Source organism: Ambystoma mexicanum, chromosome 10 (assembly GCF_040938575.1).
Source record: "Ambystoma mexicanum isolate Mex_15411 chromosome 10, UKY_AmexF1_1, whole genome shotgun sequence".
Lineage (NCBI taxonomy): Eukaryota > Metazoa > Chordata > Amphibia > Caudata > Ambystomatidae > Ambystoma > Ambystoma mexicanum.
In genome coordinates this window covers 1310290842-1310311586 of record NC_090932.1, presented here as the reverse complement: position 1 = coordinate 1310311586, position 20745 = coordinate 1310290842, and positions in this window count along the sequence as shown.

Genomic DNA, 20745 nt, shown 5'->3' with positions numbered 1-20745 from the left:
CTGAGCCTTTCCTATGCCTGAAGATTATAGACCTGCCTGCATATGTACTTGGTATTGCCGCACAACAGGTGCTATTATCAGCAATGTACCTGCACCATATAGAGGTTGCAATAAAAACAAAAATGTCATCCTTATGGTGAAGGTCTAGAAATTGGTTTGTTAAGATGGGGTGTTGTAAAACATAGGCCATCACCTCCAATGAGGAGCATAAACTGTTAGTCCAAGAGATGAATAAGTATCCACATTTAGAACCAAAACATTCATACTTGTATCCAGGATTGGCCAGCAGACAATACAGTGATCCTGGTCAAACCAACGAATATCTCGTACATTACTGTACTGTCTTCTGTGAAGTTTGCCTTCTCGCATGCTGGCGGCATCGCTTAGCCCATTACGTGATCTTTCTTCTTATGTAGGCCATTTGAGTGGAAGGGGTGGTAGACAGAGGGGAGCGGACCAGATGGTGCAGGACCCGGGCAAGCATGTTTTAAAGTCTGCTCGTTTGACACAAAAAACGCTCTGCATTTTTATAAAAGTCAAAGGTTTTTCTGCACGTTTAGAAATGACAATTTCACAAGCCAGTGTTTTGGTAGTATGTAAAGCTTTAAAATACAAAAGACAAACCCAGATTAAACCTGTTAAATCACACTGATTCGTATGCTGGTACTTATATACTTCTCTTGATGATGGAAAGAATGAAGCTAGAATCATTCTGTGTTACACCCTTCTATAATATTTTGTTTTTAAAAATGTTCATATTTGGTAATGTGATTGGTGTACTTTCCAAGTCAGTTTTATAAAATTCGATTATTTTAGATCATGGTAAGAACTGGTAATGAAAGTGTTCAAATGCAGAAATTGCAGAGTTGCCACAAATCCCAGATTCACCCCTTAACCAATGTGTGTAACACTGTGCATCTAATTTAATCAAATTAATTGCCAGTCCCTAAACCTTTCAAAATCGGCAACCCTTCAGAATAAATTCATTCTCAGGGTATGATCTTCAAAACAGCCTCACGCATGGTGTCACTGGCTATAGTGTTGCTTCCACTATAACAGTGAGCATTGATATATTGCACACCACAGGCAGGTATTCTTTTGATCTCTATTTGATCTAAATAACCGATCATATTAAACATTATTTGAAAACCATGTCCCACTTATATTCTCAGTCTGTCTGGATACAGACAACTACCTGGTAGCTTCTAATCTGCATCCACTACCCATGCTATGGTGTGTGTAGCTTTCTCCTTCCTATCAATTGGTCTCCTCTATCCATGCTTCAGGGTTCTAGGTCAAAGGATCGACAGTAAAAGGGTCCAGAGGTCAAAGGATCGACACCAAAGGGTCAACAGGTCAAAGGATCGAATTATTATCATTTTTTTTCACTTTTTTTTATTTATTTTTGGGGGGGTTCCCCCCAACCCCACTTTTTTTGCTAAAAACCAGTCCCCCCCCCCAAAAAAAAAAATGTGAGAAAAAAAAACAAATATTCGATCCTTTGACCTGTCGACCCTTTGGTGTCGATCCTTTGAACTGTCGACCCTTTATGTTCGATCCTTTGACTAGACACCATGCTTCAGCACGTTTGTGTTTTGTGAGGCATCAAATGCGAGTTCTCTGTCTACTCTGGGAACAGGCATTGGTAGGTGGGGCTGAGGGGGCTTTAGCCCCGCGTCTTTTGGTTGTAGGTAGACTTGGATAAAAGCGCAGGATTTACAACCAAAAAGGCTAGCTAGTCCCCAGTCCCAACAGTCCCAAAATTAGCATAGCCCTGGATCTTTTCCAGAGTTAGCAACACCCCTGACTCTGGATTACATGTACCTTTTACATACAGTACTGAATTAATACTACAGGCTGCATATAATATTGGCCTTCAAATGGTACTTGTTTATCATTCTGATTAGAGCAAGGAAGAAGAGGGTAAGGGGACTTAAAGGGAGTAAACATGCTTATTTTTAATGCTGTGCGGAAGCATATCAACCTACAGTTTGTGATTGCTGCAGGGGATGGGGGGCGGATATTCTTGATCACTTAATTCCTTTGGTTTGGTGGAGGGGTGTCCGTGCCCAGGGCCCCAAAAGTGCTTAAAATGGCCTTGTCCACCGGAACCCCACTATGATCCTGCAAAGGGGGAATGATGTCCATCGTTGGGGCACTGATACTCGCACCAATCCTTGGGATTGAGTTTTGCCTCGTAAGAAAATGGGAGCTAGATTGATTGGTCTCCCCAGCTGAGTGTGTTCATTAAGATCTGGATTCTGAGATCAAACCCCACTCCCAGAGACCCTTCTGTCTGAATACCAATACTTTCCCTGGCCCCTGAATAACAGGTTACCTTAATTCGATCAATATCCGGTACAAGTGCTGGTTCTTCCATTAGATCCATCTCTGAATCAGACTTTTTGTTTCTCTTAGTCGAAACAGACCTCAAAATCCTCTTGGCTTATTTAACCTGTTTACTTTTTGATTTTTGAACCTCCAAGACCGGGTTAGATAGAGCCTGTATGAAGCATGTCGTAGTAGTGTTATTAATATTCCTGTTTTTGTTGGTTCTTTGTTTTTGGTGTTGCCACTGTTGGCACACTGTCCCTTTTTTTGCTCTTCGACTTCTTTTTCCTGGCCTTGTCCCCTCCTTGTTGGACTTGATCTGTTGATGTCACAGCATTCAGATCTGGCATAGCCGGTTCTCCAGACTCTACATTGTCTTTACATTGTGCAGGCTCTCCCTCAGTCTCCACCATATACACTAGCCGCCTGAGCTCTTCCTGGACGAGTCTGACTGCGAGGTATCATCAATAATTGTGATTGCCATGCTTTCTGTCGGGGGTCCGTGGCCAGGTCTGCACTTCCACTCTGGCCCGGTATGTCCAACACTGAGTCCTGGTGGTTTTCCAAGATCTTTCCCAGTTTTAAAAGCACCTCTGATGCTTGGGCCTGTGTCACCTCACCTCAAGTGATTGTTTATTTACTTCAGATTTCAACCCCCGAATGTTGGTCATCACTGCAGTGTTTATTGCATTTCTCTGGCCTACCTTAGATGAGTCACAGGCCCCACCTCCTTTGTCAGTTCCATGAGGATCTCAGAATGGATATGGATTTCTCCCTTTAGTTGTTCCAAAACATTTACTCATGAATTATGTACAAAGTTCAAGGCCTGTGACAGCAGGACCATTCTGGTTATCTGTGCATCTTTGCCTGCAATCAGAGTCCAAGCCCTGTTGTGATACATGGGGAGGGGCTGATACTAGGATTGGGCTTAAAAGTAACGCCTGATTTGACAGGCTTCCCTATGGGGGGGGCTTTTCTCTCCTGCCCCCCCCTCAGATGAGCCAGGGTCTAGCCCCACCTCTTTCTTCCCGATCCATTTAACGTTCTTCATTCATTATTCTAGCAACAGCCATATCTCCCAGACTCCGACTTCTTCTTTATAGAAAGAACCTTAGTTCTGGTCCCGCCAAAGTAACTTACCTTTGCCCTTGTTAGGGTGGCGGGGTAGCCCCAACCCCCATGTCCAAGGTGTCCCCATTAAAGGGCCCTGCATCTCCTGGCCTCAATGGGTCCCTCTGTGGCTCAGTAAGGAACCGAAGGGACGTTGATCCCATTTCCACTGAATTTAAAACGTTGTCATGCACTTAGGCCTGAACCAGTCGGGAGTTTGCATTGAATGGCTCTTTCACCGCAGGTGGACACATGTTCCCCGATCGGGGCTGATCGTCATATTCCGGTGCCCTGAGATCATCTATCAGGGCTCCACTTCTTAAGAAGTAACTATGCGTCTCCTTTCTAGCCCCCGCAGCCTCTTTTACTATAATTAGCCCTCTTTGATATACGGTGGTATTAGGACATCATTAACTGCTCCCGCTTACACTGTTCAGTCAAAATCAGTCAAATTTACACAGCCCCCTGTGCAAAGGTCGCAAATACGCACTCATCCGCACTGGCCTGTCAACTCTTCGAAGGGCCGAGCAAACCCTCCCAGGCTCAGAATCAACTTTTCCTATTTCCTGTTTCCTGCTGTTTCCTCATGGCAAGCTGAACTCCACTCCCATCGGGGTGGCACCAGCCAACACCAAAAGACGCTGAATACGCCAAACACTCCCACAGCACTCCACAGCAATCTGCTTATTGGGTAGTGTTTTAAAGCAAGACCAATGTACTCCCCCCAGAATTACGGGTGAAAGTGAAGACAGACCAACGAGTCTGTGACCAATACGCCAAACACTCCCATAGCACTCCACAGCGCTCCATTTGTGGGGTAGTGTTTTAAAGCAGCAGTAAGGTTGTGACGAATCAATTTCCGGGGCACCAGTGGTCCAGGGATGGATATCGTTTTCTAAACCATCAATCAACCCCACACCTCTAGTACACCAGAAGGGATCAGAACAGATTGGAATATAAGTGAATTATAAGACCTCCTTGTTCAATTTTTGGTAATGTGGACTGAATGGCAGGCTTATCCCTGCAAGGGTGTGGATCATTGGTTAGTTGCAACACAGCGAAAATACAATTTTTACCCAATGATAAAAGGGACTGTCCAGTCAAGGTTGTATAAAAATATCTACTTTATTATAACTACAACCAGACAGTTCTAACACACTAAAATTACAACCCACATTGTAAAGGAACACAGAAGTCAGACAGTTTCACAAAGGAAAGGGATGCACTCTAGATACTGACAGGAGGGTAGTTGGTAAAGTAATCAGTCTTATAGTTCAAGATTATTTGGTTCCAGCACCAAAGGGGCAAAGGGTCGTAACTGTCTCTAGGGGCCTTCAGAGAAGCACCAGGGGGGCAGCACCCTAATTTACCTGGTGCTGAAGACATTCTAGGTGCTTGACAGCATTGAGGCAGTTCCAGGGCGCTTCACAGCCCTTGAGACAGAGTTAGTGGCGAGAGACAGCTGCGGGTGCGGCAGGCAGTTCTGCAAGCGAGACTGGACGGACGTCTGCAGGCTGTCTGGCGCTGCAGCTTGGAGCCAAGAATCGTTGTCTCTGTGCTGGTTGGCGGATCTGGAATGCTGGCCTAGGCGTCCCCAGCAGATCAGCGGTGCAGCCGGATGCGGTTCGAAGGCTCGACTGTCTCGAAATTGTCCTTACAAAGATGGATGCTGGATGATGCTTGTGTGGCACTCCTCCTAGCTTCTGTGCAGGGCTCATGTCCTTTCAAGGTGGACAGCCCAAAGCTCAGGAGGGTGTTAGCAGGCAACAGCCTTGTCCTTTGTCCAGAGACTCTCCGGCACTTCCCAGCTAGGAAGCTTGCTGTCAGAACCTAGCAGGGCACGCTGTGTGCTGGCTGGGTACCAGTTCTGGAGCTGCTGGATGGGTCCTCTGAGTCTGGTATCTCCCTCTGTTTCCTGGGAGATGTTTAGGAGAGGGATCTTGCTTCCCTCTTGGAACTCGTGGCCTTCCTTCACTGGCGGAAGATGTAAGGTAGACTGTACCTTAGGCTTGGGTCATAATGAGTCCTTCTTCTTACTCCTTGCAAAGTCTTCAGATGATCTGCTAAGTGAGGGGTTCAGCCCTCTTTTAAAGCCAAATGGGCCCCAGTGATTGGTGTAGGCGAAGCCTACCTTAATGAACCAATCCTGAGTCCCCACCAACAATCTTCTGTTATGTATGAGGTCAGGACAAGAGTGCTCTGAAACAGGGCAGCCAAGGGGGTGACAACATATACCTAAGTCCCACCCATCTTCCTGTCTGTTGTAGATCAAAGTGTCACTCTTGTTAACTGAGCGCTTTGTGACTCTTGATTAAAATGCAGGTTTTCCCTTGAAGTATGTTCTGGGAGCAGACTTCCTGTCTCCCACAAACCACATATTTCTCCCCTCTAAAAGGGGTCAGCTCTGCAGGGGTTTGCCTATGGTAAATAGTGGGCCCAGACATGCATTAACTGCCTTTCATACAGAGGGGTGGGAACTAGTTTCATGTTGACATATTGCACACCAAAGGGGTGTTAGTCCCGCCTTCCTGTTGTCTCTCTAGCAACCAAGCCCACTCGACAGGCTTGCCTCAATTATCTCTCATTAGTATGCACTGCCACCAGCCGGAGAACAAAGGAATGCAGATACATGGAGCTTTTGATATTTTAATTAGGCTGCTCATGGCTGGAGGAAGGTGTGCCTTCCCCCTTCTTGGAATGCTTTGATGTACCCAGGGCTGTCACAATCCATGTGAATATGACAGGGGAAGACAGTGCCTGTAGGCTGTGTCTTCCCAGAGTACAGGTGACTTATGTGTTTGGTGCGAGAAACAGATGAAATGGGTGCGGAATGGTCACACTCATTTTTCCGAGATTGGTCTCCCATCATTCATTTTCATTCATCAAAAAAATCAAAAAAGCCAGGCGAGCGCACTCTCCCTGTGCAGATGGTCGAATTCCTCACAAAGGTACTCCACCCAGAATTACAGCTGCAAGTGAAGAGAGACCAACGAGTCTGTGGCCAACACGCCAAGCCCTCCCACAGCACCCATGTGACTAAGATACACAATTATTATCTTTTGAATCAGAGATGCAAAACATTTAAGAAAACACCTCTGCCTGTTGGAACTCTGTGTTCCAGCAGCTGTGAGCGAGGAAAGCACACGTGCCTTTGAACCTGCTCAGCTGCAACTGCAGAGCAGGCGCTGTTTATGTGAGGAGACTTTTACAGCAAATTGCAACATGCTTTCTGCTTAGAGCATTATGAAAGGGGGTGGGGCGGGACTCTTTAGCAGACCTCTCTTTCAGGAGCAGAATTACCCATATCCTTTTATTTGATAAAAAATCTAAAAAGCTCAGGCTATCCCTCACCACCAGATAGCCATTCTGTCCCACCTTCCATTACTCAAACTGGGGAAGAGAGCAGGAAGAACAGCAGTATGGAGGCAGATTGAGATCTCTACATAGGTTGTAGCCTTCCACAGGGACCTTTTACGCTTTAAAATAACATTCTTCATATTTGCATATGCTTTGAAGCAATGCATAGGAAAGCTGTTACTAATAATAGAGCGACAGAAATTCGTGCGTGTGATCAGGCATGCAAATGACCAGAAAATTATCACTTTCAGATGTCATGTGCAAGATTTCAGGTGTTTCGTTAATTGCAATTTGCCTGGTTTGTTTGACAATGGTGCGCTCTAGCTTATAATTACCACTCAGAAATAACCAACATCTCTTATTTCACACAAGACGAGGAAGTCTTATCCTTTTCGTAGAACAGCACCGGCTGTATGGGATTTTTATGGGATTTTTAGAAGCACAAACCTATGTGGGAAACAACAAGAGTGCTGCACATGGGGAATTCCCCTATGGGATTACGGGTAGACTGTGGCGGTGGCAGAGATTTCTGGGGAGGGGGAGGAAAGAAGAAGAGTTTGGTGGAGGGATCAGCGATTAACTAAATGTTCTTTGAAGAGTAGGGTCTTCAGAACCTTTCTGAAGTGTAGGCTGCTAGTGGCTAGTTAGAGTGGCTCTATGTTCATTCTTTGCCTGCTTTCTTTTTCCGCTGCACTTTTTGCCGAAAATCTTTTGAAGAAAAAAATCATCAAATGTTTTTGTTTTATTTGGGAGGGTCCCCCACCGGGAGGGTCTCCTGTCCCAACCCCTTTCCCCCTATTATTTATTCCCTATACACCACCACACTCTATCCCTTATATGCCACCTCATATTTTCCGATGTATTTTTCGGCCAAACATGTTCGGCAAAAAGTGCTGCGAAAACACACAGGCGATGAATAAATGTCGTACCGTCAGAGCTGCATTCATAACTTAATGCAGAGACAGCATGCATAGCAGGAAATGTGCTGCATTATAGTGCGCATGGAGTGGGGTTCTAGTCAATAGTTCTGGCTGCAGCGCCACCTACAAAGCCATAACCTTTAGCATAGGAGTAAAGTTTGGAGGAAGATGGGATGTGGGGAGGGACACGCAGGCCAACTACCGACCCCTTTACATCCAAAAAGCACCCCTTTGAGATATCTGTGCTCTGTAACGCAGTAACCTCAGACTATGTCTTTTTTGATGGGCTGCCATTGCTATCTCTAAGTGGTCTTCTGAAAGCTTATGGCTTAATTTCAGTGTAAGTCAGCTTCTAATGAAACAAGAATCTCTTAACTAAGCTTGCCTTCAGCCACTTGGTGCCCTTGCATCTGTTCCTTGCATTGAATTCCTCTTGAAAAATCACTGGCAAAGCTAAATGGTTTTTTTCCTCGCCATTGGATAGGCATTTGCCAGGCACTGACATCTTGATCCCAAGTACTCACTAATTGCCAGCTTTTACCATTTTAGGGCTAGGTAGTAGTATTATGAGAGTGTCTGAGAAATGCCTATAGCATGATGTAATATCTTGGTACCTGAAGAACACCCGGACCAGCAGGTCAGATATTAAGTAGATGGAACAATGGGTATTCCCCCATTATGGATGCGCTGCCAGCAAAACAATTATGAAATAGAGAAGTCCTCTCGCACACTTCCTGTGCGATAATTGATCTGGTTAACACAATAATGAGAGTTTTATAAGTTTAATCTTCATCACATCCAATGTGTGTTGTGGCGTGACAGAGTGAAATGCCAACACGTGTTTCGACCTCTCTCGGTCTTTCTCAAGGTACATGTGTACACAGCATGACCGGATTCAATGTAGACGAGAGATTAATGACGACATGCCATTTCAGGCGGGACGTTTTTAATGAATTAGATTGCTCGCATTGAAATGATTCAAACTTTGATTTTTCAGGCGTGATAATAAACCCAAGATATTTAACACTACCCAATCAATCTATGAGTTTTGCCTTGAGAAAGACCGAGAGAGGTCGAAACACGTGTTGGCATTTCACTCTGTCACGCCACAACACACATTGGATGTGATGAAGATTAAACTTATAAAACTCTCATTATTGTGTTAACCAGATCAATTATCGCACAGGAAGTGTGCGAGAGGACTTCTCTATTTCATAATTGTTTTGCTGGCAGCGCATCCATAATGGGGGAATACCCATTGTTCCATTTGTCTTGTTAAGTGGGTTTGAGGTGCCCGCTTTTCTCTCAGGGTGCTGCAGCCAATCCTTCGTGGTTTAATCGATTTGATTTTGTAATATTCAATTACTCAAGCGCTATTTAACCTGGCACACCTCAGTCTTTTTGTTTTGCAGATATTAAGTAGGTTTATTGTAAGATAGTTTCCAGGAACAACATTGGCATGTCCCCTCTAGCCAGCATATCTCTAACTGCCAAGCATAGAACCCAGCTTCAGAGAACAACACCCCAACACTCCACTCAAGCTGACATCAACACATTCCATGTTACAGTGATGTCACCACCTCATCTCAGATGCACATTATAACACTTCTTCCTCCTTTCTTTTCTTGAACAAGGAGACATTCCACCAAAACCAACTACCAGACAAACCCCTACATACACGTGTGGCCAGCACGTAATGCACCAACTTACCAACTCCACTGGCGACAAGAAACTGCCTCCCAGAGGACACCTATAACCCTGAACACTCCAAGGACACTCCAGATCTATCCAGATCTATCAAACTAGGAAAAGTGCTCAACCATAAAACCATGAAACACAGCAATACCTACATGGCACCCCCAGAATACTATCTAACTGTACCATAACTAATAGGACAACATAACAACCCATGTCAACCAAAACACCCAACTCCAACTCCGATTCCACTCCTCCCTCTATAAACAAATCAGTGAGGAACCCAACGCAATCTAAAAAGGGCTAACTCCTCCCATGAACAGAACTGGACAACCCTCGAGAAACAAAAACAAAAAACTAAGCACCTCCACCTGTTCCAAGCTGCCCCTCGGAACCTAGGTCCTGCCACGACCCAGCGTCCACACAGATAAACTACCTAACACTCCTAACCCCCTGTGCACAAACATCCTTTCACCCTAGTCTGCCCCCTAGGACACCAGGGCTGCCACCCCCGGGCACGAACCACACAGCTCAACCAGAGCAACAACAAGCACAATAACGTAGAACAGTTCACCACAGCACCCCTAAAGGATACCCCAACACCACAAGAACATTTGAACACTTGAGAACCCAACCCAAAAGGATTGCGGAAACATAACCACCCTGAACCGGCTCACACCAACACACCACGGACCCCTGGTCCAGCCTACTGCACAACGCAGCCCACCTATCACTTACCTTGGACCCCAAGTCCAGCCAACTGCACAACCGCAGCACACCTACCACTTACCTTGGACCCCAGGTCCAGCCAACTGCACAACCGCAGGACAACCACTCACACAATGGACCCCAAATCCAGTCCAGGACAAAGCAGCAGGACACTACACCACTGGTGCCCTTCACCTGCACCACCATAGATGCCACTCCATGGCCCCAACTAGTAGATTGCTATTGGGACACCGAATAGAAGCACACTGCAACAATAGCACACAATCCTCACACACACACTAACTATGTGCACCTCTTCTAAACTCACAGGGCATACAATGAAAAACCTTGCACATAAATAAAAACATTGTATCACATATGCAGATTTGCAGCTACACAGAACATTGGCACAATGGTCAAATAACAGATGGCATTTCTGAGGCACCATTGGTCTGAAACACTGCCCGAGACAGAGGATAATACTGCCACTATCACCATAATCACCCACGAGCACCCCCCGCCCACGAGTCCACCGAAAAGCAAGAGTGAAACCCAACCTGTAGAAAATATTGTTAGACATGAAATAAATAATTTAACAAATAAGGTAAAGTTATCACCATAAATCATCACATGTGAGTACTCCCACCCACCAGTCCAAATTCCCAAAGGTTGAGTCCCGCCTGCAAGAACAATGCAGATAAATAGACAATGCAAATTTAAATGCAACCACACTAAAAACCACACAGGCACTCAATTATGCATTTACTAAACACAACCCTAAACGCACACCCACATACACACAAGCACAACAGTCAGCGTGCGCATCCTATCACTCACACGGGCCCATGAAACACAAACACTAAAATCCAAAATACAGTCGGCAACAACATATATCTCTCACTAGTGAAAAATGTTCTCCATGAACATGTACGTCCTCCTCCTCGCAACGGACCGCAGTGATACGAAACACAACTGCTCCCACGCCCGCGCAGCTCCACAACTCCAATAACAGGGCGTAGGCAACTCCTCCATTGTACCTAAGCTGATGCACTTGCAGAGCAACAAATACTCTTTACCGCATGTCACTGACACGAGATTAAAACACCCATTGCAGTTCACACAGGTATCCACACTAGACAATTCCTTGTTGTAGCCATCGTCCCAATCATGTCGACTCCTAACGGCAACCGAAGGACAAACTGAATTGTTATTGCCACGCCGTGTACTCGTAACGCAGCACAGTCCTTCCTTGCGTTCCAGCAGCTCACGCTGGAACGCACAATACGACGGGGAAAACGTGACCTCTGACGCGAGCTGGAAACTCCACCGGTCTTCCATACTTCCACGTTCCAGCTCCTCGCGCTGGAACGCATGACCCTCAGAGCGCAACGTCATCATTCGCTCTGAGCTACCATCAGAGCAACATCTCCCAGCCTTCCAACGGAGGCGGACCGCAGCACCAGGGAACCTCTTCATGGACACTCTCCTCGACAGCATAGAGCACGGAACGCCAAGGCGTTACTTCCATTCCGTCAAACACCTGCATGGCGGTCCCACTCTCCCCAGCACCAAATGCTATCCTGATGCTTCCCTCACACGCATCTCCGCCCAACAGGCGGAACATTCCAAACCGAACCTGCAGGGGAAATGGGGACAGCTCACAGCGCTGCCCATATGGTCAGCTGCGAAGATGCAGAAGGTGCTCCTTGGGAACCACGCACACCGACGTGTGTGCCATAAACCTCACACCAACTCCCTATCCCTGTGCTGCCAGACACTTTCCGCTGGAGAACATACAGGGACTTCTCAGGGCACCGCACACCGACCTATGTGCCGGCAGGCACCCCTCAGCACCACCCGGTAACAGGGACTAGCGGCCACCCTCAGCACTACCCGGTGACTGGGGTCTAGCGGAACAGGTCAATTGAAACTGGTGTACTCAACACAGAACTGCACACCGATACGTGTGCCGAAAAACCGTCTGCAGCACCACCCGGCAACTGGGACTGGCAGCCCCCTAGAGCAGCCGTGCCCAACAGCACTGCACACCAACCTGTGCCGACTGGGCTCCTCAAATCAGCACCGCCTGGCCTGCTGAAAAGGGTACTCAGCCCAGTTAAAACAACTCTGGGCCATAAACATGCTGACAGCTTCTTCATGGACATGTATTTAATAGAGGGCCATGTTTCCTGGCTCTGGACTGTCCCCTCCTCGACAGGATCCCATCCTCGTTGCCAGTGTAATATCGTGGTACCTGAAGAACACCCGGACCAGCAGGTAAGATATTAAGTAGGTTTATTGTAAGATAGTTTCCAGGAACAACATTGGCATGTCCCCTCTAGCCGGCATATCTCTAACTGTCAAGCATAGAACCCAGCTTCAGAGAACAACACCCCAACACTCCACTCAAGCTGACATCAAAACATTCCATGTTACAGTGATGTCACCACCTCATTTCAGATGCACATTATAACACATGCCTACAAAAAGGCCAGTACTATTGCTTTTGTCAGTGTTTCTTTTTAACTTAATGGACAGTCACATATCCTTTCTGAGATATTCCATGTTCTGTCCTGTCTGGAAGGTGAACTACGCTGAAGTGAGAGAAGGGTGCTGTGCCTGAACACGTTCTTCTCAGCTCCCCCTGTCGTTTCACTCCCCAAGTGCCCTTTAAACGTTGGTCCATGGAAAGGGACTATAGTGTAAATAGACACGTCCATGTTTTTACATCGAAGAAAGTGTAAATAAATGCAGTAGTGGATTTTCAGGCACAGAATGAGTCAATGCTCTTGTGGGAATAAAGCAGATGATGTCTCCAACTGCTAAAATAAATGTTGAAAAAAGTCAGTCTCACCTGCACTTTGCGAATTTTCCAGTCTTGAGTGCAGGTATTTTACTTCACAGTATGTTCTTTTCGATTATTATAGTGTGCATTCCAGTCTCTACCAGCGCCTGTTTCCATATATGTCCTCTCAAGATAGTATAATCATGTGATGCCTAATGTCTGCGTCCTTACAAGTTCTCTAAAGTCTGTCTGTCACTAGTCCACTGTCCAAAGGTTCATGACCGGTTTTCCACAGGCTTCACGCAGGTCTTTCAGGTCCCCAGGGTGCTGCTTTCCTCCATTCAATTCTTCACCTGCCTTTCCTCCCCTTTTGGAATTTCTTAGTCTTCCATAAGTGAACACCCTCCGCATTCCACCACAGATATCAGCCCCCAGCAACAGGCTGGTCCATTCCTGGTTCATTATAACACAGTAACATCAGGACACTTTCCTTCCGGATTCTTTCTGTAGTTTCATGGTCAGTACTGCGGAAGTGACGCACAGGCGTTCAGGCAGAGGCTGCTGCTCTGGGCGGTGCAGCTGGTACCTCAGAAATGTCCTGGCCACTACGCGGCCCCAGATTGAGAGGGCAGCATACGTCTGAGGATGGCACAGTGGCCGGCAACAGCTCAACTGAGCCAGTCGAGGGGTGATCTGATGAGATTCTGCACAACTGTGGTGTTGTCTCACTGCTGCACCGAGTGGTGTCATGCGAGAAAGAGTGACTTTGCCTGAACCGATTACATCATTAAGATAGGAGTTGGTCCACAGATGGATTCAAGTCCTTCTTTGTCCTCCATCTGCGTAGTTGTCCCCAATTTCCAGGCCCCCTTTCTTCTCCCCAAATTACCCACTTGACTCGACTTTTCTCTTTCCTTTTCACACCATCTAACACTTTGAACAGTTATAGTTGTTACTGACAGAGGACTCTATAGTGAAGAAGATATGTGGCAATGGGACTAGAGATTTCCCTGCCATGACTATGGATTACCCCCTCCTATCTACCATGAAGGAGCCATGTGCATTGCTGATACATGTCTGGTTCCAGGGCTCTCTGGTTGCAAGATGGCAGTCTCCCAAATGCAGAGTGGCGTCTGGGAAGTGGGGCGCAACCAGGAATAAGGCCCAACAAAAGTGATGCATTCCATGATGGCAATCAGGGCCAAGGTCCACATGAGAAGGAGGAGAGGCGTGTGATACGCAGTAAAGCGATGGCGCACTGGACTAAATCTACGCTAACCATACGCCTACTTTATAAGAACCTATGCATGTTTGAAGAACGCAAGAAGGGGAGCATTGATAAAAGATTCATCGCTACCTCTACCCCCATTGTCTGAAATCAAAGAAGAGGGTGTGAGCCACTGCTGCCACCCAGCAGGAACCCATAAGAGGCCTTCTGAGGACAACCCAGGATGCACCTTAATCCCAAACCAGAGGACACATAGAATAAACAGGGCTGAGCAGGAACAGCATGAGTGACCACATGATCCAGAAAAGTGGCCTGTCCATGATAGGGAACAGGAGTATTCAGGGCTTAATTAATGATGAAAGTAATCTTGTGATTATCAAGGTTGGGACACCGAATATGCCTGAACCACGAGAAGCCCTAATAAAAGTGTAAGTTTATTCTTGGGTCACACATATACTGGTGTCCAGGGCGGTCGTGTTAAAGCACCTGAAGTCCCTGAATAGAATTCTGATGGAGTGGTCAGAGAGAACAGAGTGAATTGCAATAGTAGGCGGGCGAGCAATCTCTTGCAAACTGTGCAGGTGGACAGAGAGCTGAAATGGAGAAAAACCCTGAAAGAAAACCAGCTTTGAAAATTGCCACAGCCAGGCCAGACTCCCAAAGTCCGAGGGACTTGGGGTGGGTGGGAGGAAAGAGCAGAGATTGCAGCTCACAACAAAGACGACAGCGCCAGAATGAGATCCAAATGCAAACCCTGCCAGGCTGGGTTATGATGCAGCTACTGTTAAACAGCAGGATCTATATTAATTCAAGGAATGTTGGTATTGTTTGGTTATTTGCCCACCCATTGACTGCTTATGGCCATGCTAATCCCTGTGGCCATCTCCACCTAGTTCCTGCCCGTCCCCTCCCAAAACACTTTCTCATGGGAACTCTTTGAGCTATCTTTAATCAAGCCTTACCATCAAACTTTGTACTCGAAGTGCCTGCCAGTGTTTTTTCAAAGCGATCTTCTGAGAGTTAATTACTTAATTGGAGGTGAAAAAATACGCGACTGGTGTAATTAAAATGTCTTAATCAGGTCTGCTGTCAGCCACTTGATTTATAAGCAGTATGTGTGTCCTACAAGGAAGTCCTGTTAAAAACAAGCATTGTCAAAGCCAACAGTTTTGGCTTGTGTATAAGTGTTAGGTTTTTTCCAGGCATTGTGATTAGATGCCCAGGCATTCACACCATTTTGTGCCTGCTACCATCAATGGCCAGTTAATACCACTGTGGCCGACCTTGGCAAGTGTCTTTCGCATGCCTACACAAAAGCCCTAACTGTTGGCATTACCAATGTTTATTTCTTTGGGCTTTTCTTTCTTTTGTCTTATTTCAAAGTTATCTTATCTTTTCATTCTTGTCTTACTTTTTGTATTCAAATCTATTTTATTTACTTTTTATGCATACAAAGTTATCTCATACTGCATATTTCTCTGCATATAGTTGCCGGGATAACAATTTAAGAAGTTTAAAGGAAAGAAACAAAAAAAAGGAAATTAATCCCCATTGTGCACTCTGACAAGAATGGTGCTCCACTTCCTAAAAACGAAAAAATATATATATATTTTTTTATTGAAACTTCAGTTTAACAATCCTAAAAGAAACAATTAATAAAGTTAAACTTTTGTTACAAACAGACAGTCTGATCGTCAAACAAAGAAAAGAAAAGAAACACAGTATCAACATGGTAGATACAAGATCTAAGAAATCCCCACTTTAGGCCGTTATTTAAGATCAAGTTATGCATTAAAGTTTTGAGTCACATTTCACCAATTTAGACAAAGGCCTTCATCAGTATCGTGTCCACATAGTCGACTACTGCACATGTCAATGTTATATTGTGTCCCGACGTCACATGCGTCCACCAATTGTCCATATCGCTGTTTAGGGGGGCAAATCTCCCAAGGTGACGAGTACGCTGGGTTCTGGTGTCCGGACAAGCTGTTATTAGATGTTGCAGTGATTCGATTTCAAGCCCACATTAGCGACATTAGTTGTCTTTTACTTCTTTATTCCGTCTTCGCCACAACATTTCTTTAGTGTTCAGCGCATTCAATCTTAGCCTCAAAAATTGGTCTCAATGATGTTGTGACGGGCAGTTTATCAAATAGCTGAATTGTGCATTTAACTTATGTTCTCCTATTCCCGACTTCAATGTGGACTGCACTTTTTCACGTAATTCTGTGTTTATTATCCAACACCAAGCTTCACATTTTTTCTTAGCAAATTGCAGATGTTTAATCAGGTCGGATTTCTTTATGTCAGCAGCTAACAATATTACTTCCAAGAGACGCTTCCAGTCTTCCAATAGACTAGACCGTCCACAGTCAGATTTTGTTGAAAAGATTTGATATGCCGGAGTTAAAGGATTCAAACACATTTTTCGTAAAGTAGCTAATGACTTCCACGTTATCCAGGAATGCAAAGAATTCAAGGACAATTCATATCTTAGAGCTGTCATTGAAATGTAAGATGGTAAGTTTAGCACACAACGCCAGAATTGACTTTCTAATCTTTGCCAATGATGGACGTGGATGTTCCAACCAGCTTCGGCACCAAAAGCAATTGCGGGAACGACCTTTTGCAAGTAAAAGGTTATGACCGGGGCTAGTGAGAATTTCCCATATTCCTTATATATCTTTGCGCCTTGTATGCTGAATTTCGTTATTCCATTTACTAGCTCTTGCCTCCAATGATGTTCATTTAATGAAGCATTAAACGTAATTTCAAGATAACAAATGGAAGTTACTGGTCTGTTTCCTCAGCAATTTTCCACCTGAAGGCTTTATCCTTCTTCGTACCCAGTGGCCCAATGGTCCTTATTTTTGTTTTTTCTGTGTTTATTTCCAGGTCGTTATGATTCAAGTACTCGTGTAGTTTGTTTAGTAATCATTGCAGGCCGATATGCGTACAATCAAGCAGTACAAGATCGTCAGCATATGTTATGCATTTGATCAGTGTGTTGTTGATTTTTGGAGAGAAGCATCGGACTTGATCTAAAGACCTTGGCAGATCAGACATAAACAGCTTGAACAATTCGGCAGCTAAGGGGCAGACCTGTTTTACCCCTTTATTTGTTGGTATTTTGTCCCATAGGTCACCCTGGTTGTTTAGGCGTATGCGGATCTATGTGTCTGTGTGAAGTGCTTTCACTGGTTCAAGTATGTTTAGAGGGCAATTCCAGTTGAGTAATTTCTGCCAAAGCATTCCACGGTTGACTTGATTTTTGTGTGTAGTCTTACAGTGGCTACAGTTTCCACCGCTCCCCAACCATTCACACAAAAGTCACATTACCCGCATTCCAGTAAACCCAGAGCTCTCAATCGCATAGGGCAAGTATCATCCTCTTTGTGCACTCTGACAAGATGCTGCTCCACTTCCTAAAAAGGAACAACATTTTATCCTGCATGGTGTATGCTACCTTTTCCTGTGTCAACTTTGCCGAAATACTCATCCACCAATCATCTACCGTGAGGGTTCTTACAGGTTCCCGGAGAGAAGCAATAGCAATTCACGCTGTCAATCACATAGCTGCGAGCATGTGCCTTACTGAGTGTCCTCCGCCCATGTGAGTGTCATCGATCAAGACTGGGAGACAAACGGAGATTTGCAAGGGCAGCAAGAGTTGGTCATTTTCAGTAATCAGATAAGCTCTGACTAGTAGCACGTCAATTTGTGGCAGGGCCACCATATATTTATATACGTGCCTCCATCCCCACATCCCTTCCAGCATAAGTCAGCATCCCCCGCTCCCATGTGGTTCGTCCTTTTGGGGTGATATAGACTCTAGTCAGGAACTTTAACCCCTTCTCTGAGTATTGCACAGTAGGGGCAGTTTAGTGTAGCCCTCCCTACAGCTAACTCCTGCCCAGATAGCGTCATTCCAATATCTTTGTGCCAAGTCCCGGTGTAGTGTGGCAGGCCGTCATTAAGGCAAGAATTTAAGCAAGCATATAGTTGAGTGATTAACCTTCCGGACTCATCAGGGAAAAAAAGTTATTCTCTCAAACATTGTCAGGAGTCGTGTAGCAATTTATATGATGTGTTTGCTGGGCCCAGTGTCTTATTTGCTAGCAGTCACCTTGAAAGACTCAAAGGACCTAATTTGACCTTGCTCAAATAAGTGGGAGAAATATTCACATCCACTCTCTCTCCATCTGCTGTCCTTCTTCCCATTATACGTTGGTTGGAAACTAGGATTAAATGGACAGGAGTTAATAGGGATGGAAAAACGGAGAAGCCTAGTGAGTGTACCATCCAACACCTTTAAAGTAGCTTTGATAGTTGAGAATTCGTACATACGCAGGGGCCTGTCCTTTTAGGCAGCCGGGCCTGTATCTAATGCGTCTTTCCGCTACTTCTTCCGCAAGTAAATTCACGTCTCTTCACGAATGTGGGTCGGCCCAGTCCTTCAGAACTCTTAGCTGGGCATCTTGGTGGTTCCTTTTAATGTTCAGGAGTGCGAGCCTGACCCTGTCCCTAGTTCTGCATAGCGTCATACTAGATAATCTGTGGATGGAATCTTCCAAATGAAAGATACAATCTCCTGTTGCAGCTTTTTAAGAGTTTGGGAAGGGGTGTGTATTGGCAGGGCTTGAAAGGCATGTAGCAGTCTGGGCAGAATATTCTTTTTGATCGAGTTAATCCTGCCAGACCATGATATTGTGGGTGTACGCCATGAAGACAAGTCTGCTCTATTGCAAAACAAGGGGGGGTCTGGGAAACTCTCTACCAGCACGAACACAGCCTCTTGGGTGGATGGCCCCTGGGAGAGTCTCAATCAAGTCTGCTCTATTGGTTTCAAAGTGCTTAGGATAATTGGCTTTGTATAGGGTGGCGTAATGTGCTGTCAGATGGATTCCCAAATAATGTATGCTCCCCTCCATTATGGCCTGACCCCGTGGAACGGATCCAAGCTGATGCCATTGCTTGTAATGTCTGGTAATATTTCCTTAAAGAACTGGTGGACCCAGCCCCTAAGATTGGGCCCTTCAGTGCCTTCTTCCAGGCCTCTGATCCTCAGGTTTTCTCTCTTGTGCCTGTTCTCCAAGTCTTCCATGGAAGCAAAAAGGGAACTGATGTTCTGTTTTGCGCCTGCCAGATTGCCTGGCAGATTCATAACACACTCTTGAGGAGATTGTATTAAAATCTTCTGCGCCGCTCATCGTAGAGGTGACTTGCAGAATGTCCCTTAACAGATCTGACCGAGATTTCCGGATATCTTCGGTTGCTTCTTGCATCTCCTTTTTTGACTGCGCGTGAAATTTCATGCCTCCCGCATTCCAACATGTCATGTTTCTTTAGTGGGTTCGACCATGCCTTGTCTGCGTCCTGCGGTTTCTCCTGTGCCATTATTTGTCCCCAGCATCCATTCTCTCCTTCCCCTTATCTGTGTAGGATTTGGTGACCAGATTGATGATATGGGCTTGGTGTTGTTTGGCGCTTTCTTTTGTGAAATAACTTGTATTTGGGTCCCTTTCCGAGCTCCACCTCGCGGTGGGGCCCAGATCTTCTTCTGGGAGGTGTTCTATAGTGGTAGGGAGCTTGCAAAGAGCCCTTTTTGTCTCCTTTTCCACCCTGAATCAGTAGAGACTGGGGCCACAGACTGCGGTGCCCAGCCATCAGGCTCCAGAATCATTTGGCAGCTGCCAACAGCCCGAACCTGTGTTTAGAGGTGTTGACAAACGTTCAGCGTCCTCTTACAGAGATGGAAGCTCTGTTCGACAAACCTGAAATTGATGTCTAAAAAGGAGATGAATGTGGTCCCTGCCGAAGGACATTTTTAGGTCTGAAATGCATTTAACACTTCCCATCTCATCTCCTAATTAAAATTGTATTCTTTAAAAAAAGAATACGGATGATTCTGAAAACGGTCTACCATTGAGATCAGGACTTCATTAATGTGATTGCGTGTTCTTAAGCAGCAGCATTATTTGCAAGACATCATACGGCAAGCAATATTGGCAAGACATCATATGGCACCCTGGGGTTCTACCCCTTGGTCCTAGGTGTTCATACTTGTTTCCCACTGTCTGCGACAGTGGTTTCCGTCTAGTCCAAATACTGTATGTATCTACTATATTACTACACACTACTTTCAGGTGGTGCCCGCTTCCCCAGGTTCTATCCATCTTCCACCCCCTCCCACTACTGTTTTGCCATATGCCCACCACCCACTCACCAACCCTCACTTTATATGTCCACTCCTAACTATCCGACCCCCCTCTAAATCACAACCTTTTACCTTAAACCACACACAAATACCCCCTACTTCTTGCAATCCCAGGCCTAGTCAACACCATACAAGATGGCCAAACTATGAACAACACTCCTCTTTCCAGCTCTATCACACTACAGGTTAACACCGCCCTACCATTACTATTATTATTTCTAGCATTATTATTATGAGGCATTTGGTGGAGAAAGGTAATTGTGCTCCCACAGTCAGGAAAGGTGCTTCCTTTATTTCTGTGTTATCTCCAGAATACAGTGCTAAGCACATACGGTACCATACCTCAATCAATGAGGAGCGAAATGAGGGTCAAGATCCCTCTTCAAGATCTACT